Genomic DNA, 7,902 nt, shown 5'->3' on the forward strand with positions numbered 1-7,902 from the left:
AAGATTTCAAGAAGGGGCCGTAGGTGAGGCCATTTGTGGAGGAAGGACGACGGCGAAGGATGAACTTCAAGTCAAGACTCATTACAAGCCTTTTGTAGAAAACCTAAGTAATAAAAACCAGTAGAAATCAGTTGTACATAAAGAAAACGGTTTGACTGATAAAATACGGACATCAACGAATGTGTTCCTTGAAGTTTCTCGCTGATTTGATCAGTCGCATAGAAGGGTCTCTAGCTGTCTCTGCCATGTTTTTTGACGGAGGTAGTAACGCTGGAGATTTGGCGTGCGACAGGCTCCGAAGGTTTTTCAATCGGTTTTCGGGAATCGGACACATGAAATAGTGGAAATGGGTGAAGTAAAGAAAAAGGGAAGCCACCTGGACCCGTATAGGAAAACCCTCTACTTTCTTGGAGAGAATGTAGGAAGAGAACTTCAATAACATAATTCTGACCCTCTGCTCAAAAACACCCAGTGTTGACGAGTTAACCGGACAGACATATGCCGAGGGTCACGAATAATAAAGATTATGGAAGTCTTATTTACAATCAAAATCATGAATACCCGAATCATATTATCCACTTTAGCAGGAGTAAACATATCGCGCACGGAAAAATTAAGACAGAGAGGCCTTAAGACATAAGCTGTCGAGCGACAAGTCTTCGGGCTTGCATGAGTTCGGTTGATCGACGAGTAGTTACTTGCCTTGTAAAAGTCAAGTTTGAAACGAAGTCGAGACAAAGGTTGAAATTAATTGTTTACAGATTCTCTCTTGAAATCGGTCGCTAATAATACAATGGTTCAAAGTATTTAGATCTCCACGAATTTTTTTATAGTATTTTCATGATTACATCAAAGACAATGCCAGACGGAGTAACAATTGAAGGGTGTGTTGGTACAAGATTCCTGTAAAAGAAACTAATGATAATGATCAAGAGAATTTTAGTATAATTACATAGGTGATTATTGAAAATTCTCTGAGCTGATTGGTTGCACTTGAAGTGATTATTATGCGATAATCACCTAAGCGGTTTTTTCAAAATGGCTGCAAGTAACTATGGCCATAGTTACAGTAAAATGTATGGAACAGAACAAGGATGAAAATCCTTTAATCCTGCAACTGTAGAACAACTTCACATTTGCAGTAACAGCTCATTATAAATGCAAATACAACGAAAGGTTACGTTTATACAAACGTTGGCCGTGTATAAATTACTGTTTAAAATATAAGTGCTACACGGCCAACGTTTGTATAAATGTAACCTTTCGTTGTACTTGTACATGTTAATTGCCGTGACTTTAACATCTTCAGTTCCCACGGCCTGCTCCCGTCGGTAGAGCGGCGGAGATCTAACCCGAAGGTCGTGGGTTCAATTCTCACCCTGGTCAGAGTTTTTCTCTGTCCTTGTGTGGGCCCAGTTCCATCAGTAGGGTTAACGCTCATATGGTTCATATGGGATAGAAATATAGCACTTTCTGTGACACTACACTCTCTTCAGTTAATTCTGTTTAAAATATAAGTGCTACACGGCCAACGTTTGTATAAACGTAACCTTTCGTTGTACTTGTACATGTTAATTGCCGTGACTTTAACATCTTCAGTTCCCACGGCCTGCTCCCGTCTGACCTTGTAGCTCAGTCGGTAGAGCGGCTGAGATCTACGGGGGCCCACATCTGCCACGGCAAAACTTACTTTTCCACGGCAAAACTTACTTTCTCACGGCAAAACTTACTTTTATACACGGCAAAACTTAGACCAACTTAATTTTCTACGGTTCCAGAATCCGGAATGGGGAATCCGCAATAAGAACTTGAACCAAAGTCACTTAAAATGATCCTGCGTCGTGCAAATGTTTACTTTCATCTCGTTGAGTAATTTGTCACATGCTGACTCCTTTTAGGAGGGGATTCATGTCGTAACATCGGAAGAGAATCCAACTGTCTGGGCTTTTCTTTTTCGTGATGGTGGGGTGATAATGTTTTGACATCAAATATTACAGCAATTGTCTTCGGGCGCTAGATTTTCTTGATTACACTCGTTTGTTGATCTCTTAAGGGTTCGTTCGATTGACCCTATTACGGAATAAAAATAGGTGCAGTGATGATTTGAAATAGTATGTTTGATGTAGTTTTTACTAGTAAGCAACTATAGGATGTTGAAGATATGTTTAAAATTTCATTTCAGTAAGTTTTTCGTTTCCATGTGAATCTCTGTAAAAGCGAAGGATTTCTGAATTCAAATCTGTGTATTCCTATTCCAGAATAAGGCCGATCGAACGCATCCTTGAATACGTACAATACTTATCGAAAAGCATTTTACCACACGGAAATGAAAAATTTTCTTATCAGATCCCTCTTTCTAAAAACATACAGGAAAATAGGTAATATCTAAAACAATTTTCAGCTTATTTCAAATCAAAACAATTTCTTCCCAAGTACTTATAGCGGTTACCATTCACAAGTGCTCCTCAACGACTTCTTGTTTCATTTTTCATTTTTTGGGTGGACGTCAGTCAATCAATTTAGTTTCGAAAAATGAAAACAAAATCGTTGAGGGCGTGTGACTGATAACCGCTGTAAGCTCAGATAACTCTTGGGAGATTCAGCCTGAATAGACTCATCTTTCCCTGTTGTAAAGTGTGACTATTTTACCTTAAAAAATGACGAATCATACGCATATACGAGTGCAGCCACAGAGAGTCTAGTTGAACTCACGGTCAACACATCGGAATGGAAAATGATCTGCCTTAACACAAATACACTGGGTCTGTTATCGATCTTCCAGGCGCTTCACTCTATACTGGGTGCAATAAGTATAACAACTTTCTTGATAAAAAAAAAAAACAAAAGAAAGAAAGAAATGCATTCGATCAATTTCTAAAGAGAAAATGCTGTGAAAAGTGCTGTTGGATTACGACTTCGTTCACAGTACATATATCATGGCCTCCTTCTGCCTTGTAGGCAGTTGATCATTGGTATATGCACTTGGGCTCGTGACTGCGAAGACCGATTCTGGAGATGCGAACACTGCGTAAATTATCGCGTTCGACGCGTGGAAGTCTTCTTCCTCTGTCTCTTTTCCACTCAGGTCCTCATCCTCTCTACCTCTGCCCGTTTGCAGCCCGTCTTTACAGCTACCCTCGAATTAACACGGTCGTCAGCCAGTCATTCAACGTGGCTGCTTTCATGTCTCGTTTGCAGACGTCTTTGTAGCAAAGAAGCAGCCGTCCTGTCGATCGTTTGCCTTGAGACAGCTGTCCATAGAGTAGGTCTTTTGGAAGGCGCTCGGGGCCAATGGCCTAGCCAACGGCGTAGTCTACGCTCTGAGAGGAGGTACTGGATAGTTGGCAGTTCTGCAGTTTCAAGTACTTTCTGGTTGGTGATTTTATCCTTCCAGGTGATCTCAAGAATTTTGCGGAGGAATCTGAAGTGGAGTGTGTTCAGTCTAGCTTCTTGTCTCGTGTATGTAGGCCATGTCTCTCTCCAATACAACTGATTGCTGAGGACGCAAACAGAGCATTCAAGTCACTATTCAGGGAGAGATTGGAGGTGATTGTTGAGTTAAGGTACTTGAAGGCGTCCAAAGAGTTGAGTGCTTGGTTGCTGATCAGGATGGTCGGCTCAGCATCGGTCCCCGGCATTGCCAGTGCCTCAGTCTTTATGATGATGGTAAAGCCAAAGTCCTGACAGGCAGTCGCGAAGCGGTCTATGATCGCTTGTGTCCGCTCTCTGTGTGACTGACAAAGGCAGCGTCGTCGGCAAAGGGCATCTCTCTTAACAGCACTGTCTTCACTTTTGTCTTAGCGCGGAGACGAGTCAAGTTCAGTAGCTTTCCGTCGTGGCGTGTACGGTGGAGAAGGCCCCCCTCACTGCAGAACTGGAAGGCGTGTTGGAGGATGAGAGAAAAGAAAATACCAAACAGGGTGGGTGCCCACACGCAGCCTTGTTTAGCTCCACCGCGAATTTTGAACGGGCGAAATCAACAGTCCTGTTGGCGAAATATTATAACTAAAAACATACAAACAAGATGCTTTATCAACTTTATTTATCATCGACTTTAGGAGTACCTTACTTAATGAATCGTTGAGCTTATTGCTTTCAGTGGTAATTTTAGCCTTTCTACCACTTTTACTGTATTCCGGATTCCGGATTCCGTTTCCAGATTTCCTTTCCAAATTTCATATTTTACGCAAAAAGTAAGTTTTGCCGTGGAAAAGTAAGTTTTGCCGTGAGAAAGTAAGTTTTGCCGTGGAAAAGTAAGTTTTGCCTTGAGAAAGTAAGTTTTGCCGTGGAAAAGTAAGTTTTGCCGTGAGAAAGTAAGTTTTGCCGTGGCAGATGTGGGCCACCGAAGAGATCTAACCCGAAGGTCGTGGGTTCAATTCCCACCCTAGTCAGAGTTTTTCTCTGTCCTTGTGTGGGCCCAGTTCCATCAGTAGGGCTAACGCTCACATGGTTTATATGGGATAGAAATATAGCACTTTACGTTACATTACACTCTCTTCAGTTAATTCATCATAAATGCAAACACTGACACTATCGATACATCTGAACGATAACGAATATCGTTCGTTATAGCGAGGACTTCGTTACGTAGAGGTTTGTTAAATCGAGGTTATACTGTATGGTCGCAATCTGAAATAAATTTCAAATAATTATCAAAGGGCACAGGGATTCGCTCTTTTGTCATGATAAAAGCTTCTATTAGGGATCTCAAGCCGGCGCAGGATTTGTTTAACGAAAGTCTGTTAACAGAAGAAGGATTTTCGGAATTCAAGGCTGAAAAGTGCTTATGCTCAAACTTGGTCTTTGAATATTCATAATGTAAATCTCGGAAAACTAACACGAATTTCTGTTGCTCTCGGTCCATCGCTGAAAAATGCAAATGCTTGATTTCAGAAAACCTTGCCTCGGTCTTGTTGAAGACCGACGATGACGGATCATTGTACTCTCATTGTTCACTAAAGATCGAGTGATATTTATTTACTAGACTAAGTATCAGTAGCCCATTTCCAAGTAGTTCTAAATATAATGCGAGCTCTCTATCAGAAGCAGAACAGGATTAACGGAGAAAAACACTACAACTTCTCTAACTATACACCGAGGGTGCGTTCGATTGACCGTATTCCGGAATAGGAATTCATGGAATAGAAGTTTGAAATCCTTTGTTTTTACGGAGATTCACATTATAATTGTCAAGCAACTGCTAAAATGCTATTTTGAACATATCTTTATTATCCTTGTGGCTTCAAAACGCCAGATATAACGTTTTAAAATTCTTATTCCGGAATAGGGTCAATCGAACGCACCCTAAGATAAGTGTGCTCGACTATCAGGCGTATGAACCGAAATTCAACATTATTCACCCCAAGACACCTTCTATAAGATAAAAGAAAGCAGTCACTCCAGTGACTTGAGCCATTGCACAGCAGAAAGCTGTATATGGGATATAAAAAGGTTATCAATACGTCAAATGTAAACTCTGAGAGTCACCTACAGGGGCCCCGCGAAAGGGTTGTAATCCTCAAAGAAAAGATAACAAACAGCGGTTACAAACATTTTCATTTTATACTTGACGTTTCGTATGTTGCAGCATACATCATCAGAAGTGACGGTTAAAACTGTTACACAGAATTTTAAAAAACTAGAGCGAGGAACTGGTGACTAGTTAAAAAGTGTGATAACAAAATCGTATCTTCCGGTAGACGATTCTTCCGGAAGATATTAATAAAGAAAAAGCTTCTCACTACCAATGTTTTCATTGAGAGAGGGTTTTAAATCACTGATTAACAGCGTTTCTTTAATTTTACACTGCAAGTCGGACTTTCCAATTGCGAGGATTTCAAAATGGTCCCATTTGATGTTATGACCGGTAGAAATTGTATGGTCTGCAACAGCAGAGGCGTGGCCGATTTGTGTAAGAGCTTTGAAATAACCCTGAGATTGACACAGCCAATCTCAGGGTTATTTTTCAAAACACTTTCAGGGTTAAGACTTTTTTCCCCTACAAAGATCGTTTCAGTCGTTCTCAAAGATCAAAAATAGTATACAAAGCCAGTTGTTGGGACTGTGATTCCTTCTACATCGGCAAAACAAAAAGAAGATTGCATGACAGGAAGTCCGAGCATTTCAAAGCTCTTACACAAGTCGGCCACGCCTCTGCTGTTGCAGACCATACAATTTCTACCGGTCATAACATCAAATGGGACCATTTTGAAATCCTCGCAACTGGAAAGTCCGACTTGCAGTGTAAAATTAAAGAAACGCCGTTAATCAGAGATTTAAAACCCTCTCTCAATGAAAACATTGGTAGTGAGAAGCTTTTTTTTATTAATTTCTTCCGGAAGAATCGTCTACCGGAAGTTACGATTTTGTTATCACACTTTTTAACTAGTCACCAGTTCCTCGCTCTAGTTTTTTAAAATTCTGTGTAATAGTTTTAACCGTCACTTCTGATGATGTATGCTGCAACATACGAAACGTCAAGTATAAAATGAAAATGTTTGTAACCGCTGTTTGTTTTCTTTTCCTATTGAAATTGAAATGGTCAAAGGACAAAAGTATTTATGATCCTCAAAGAATCCTTTTGTATATTGGCTCATTCTCTCAACTAATCGCCGATCCATTTTTAATTCGAACTTCTTAATAACTTAGAAGTTTGCCCAAGTACCTCGTACCTAACTGTAATATATTTATACCAATGGTCGTTTTGAAGTGACATCAAGACTTCGCTATAAGGAAGAAATGGCAGCCATGGTGGTGGTCCAAACGTTTCAGTGAACCAATATGGCCGCAGGCCACCTGCAAGGTAAAAACCCATCACTGAAATAACCTCGCTCTTCAAGGCTCTGTCAAACACTTAAGTCGGTGCATTAAATTTCCAAGGTACAGTCAATAAATTTAGGGGCAATGGTAAATATATACATATACCAGGCCCCAATTTAGTTTACGATTAATCTATTCATTTTATTTTAGACGATGGTTCGCCGCTGTACGGAATAAGGTGTCCTGAGAATTAACGGTACTCGATTTTTAGTGATAAAAGCCACTATTTTTTCAGATGTATCTAGAAATGCAGTGGTTAGATGCACCCCTGTCTCAATAAACACGGCATCGCGAAGTGTCCAGTTCTTTTATCAAGTTTGCCTGAACTTTGTCTTCCGCTGAGAGAGCTTAAGGTAGCACTTAGTCGTAGCCTAGCAACCATGCAGAGGTTTCCCATGAAGTTTTTTGCATCGTTCAACACAGGAATCGTGAAATGACTTGTAATCTTGCAGCAGCTCGTCAAAATTCACCTTCCCGACTTGGTTCGTTAGTGTTGGTTCAGTTTGCCATCTCCACGTTATGATATTTGTTCTCACTAGCGGCTCATTTTACTGTAGCTAATGTAACTCCCAGTTAGCGCCCGTTTAGTCGATACGCTTTGCATTCCGTAAGGCTACAGCAAGAACGCGCAGTCTTTGTATTTCTTCGTTTTGGCGAGCCCAGTTATTGTTAGGAAACCAGCCCAGTTGCAAGGGCCAGCACGTAGAAGCCACCGCTTACTATTAAACACGTCTAATAAATAAACAAGCTTCGTGTTTTCAAGAAACGTTACTCGTGAGACGGTGAGTTTCGTGAGTGAAGTCAATATAGACTACCCCTCTCACCAAAAAGTAATATTTGATTTCATTTCAAAGTCTGCGCGAGCAAAATAACAGAGTTGAGGCTTAGGGGTATAATTGTATTTTCCTTTGTTTATCACAAACAAAAGAACATGCAAAATTACTCCCCTGATTGTCGACTTGGTTAATAATAGTTGTGGTTACACGAGCCCTTTTAACCATGGCTTAAATAGCGTTTGTGTGTAACCGCGTTCCCTAGACCAAAACTGCCGTGGGGTTATTTCCATGGATACATAAAAAAGAA

The sequence above is a fragment of the Montipora capricornis genome, chromosome 6 (genome assembly GCF_036669925.1).
Source record: "Montipora capricornis isolate CH-2021 chromosome 6, ASM3666992v2, whole genome shotgun sequence".
Classification (NCBI taxonomy): Eukaryota; Metazoa; Cnidaria; class Anthozoa; order Scleractinia; family Acroporidae; genus Montipora; species Montipora capricornis.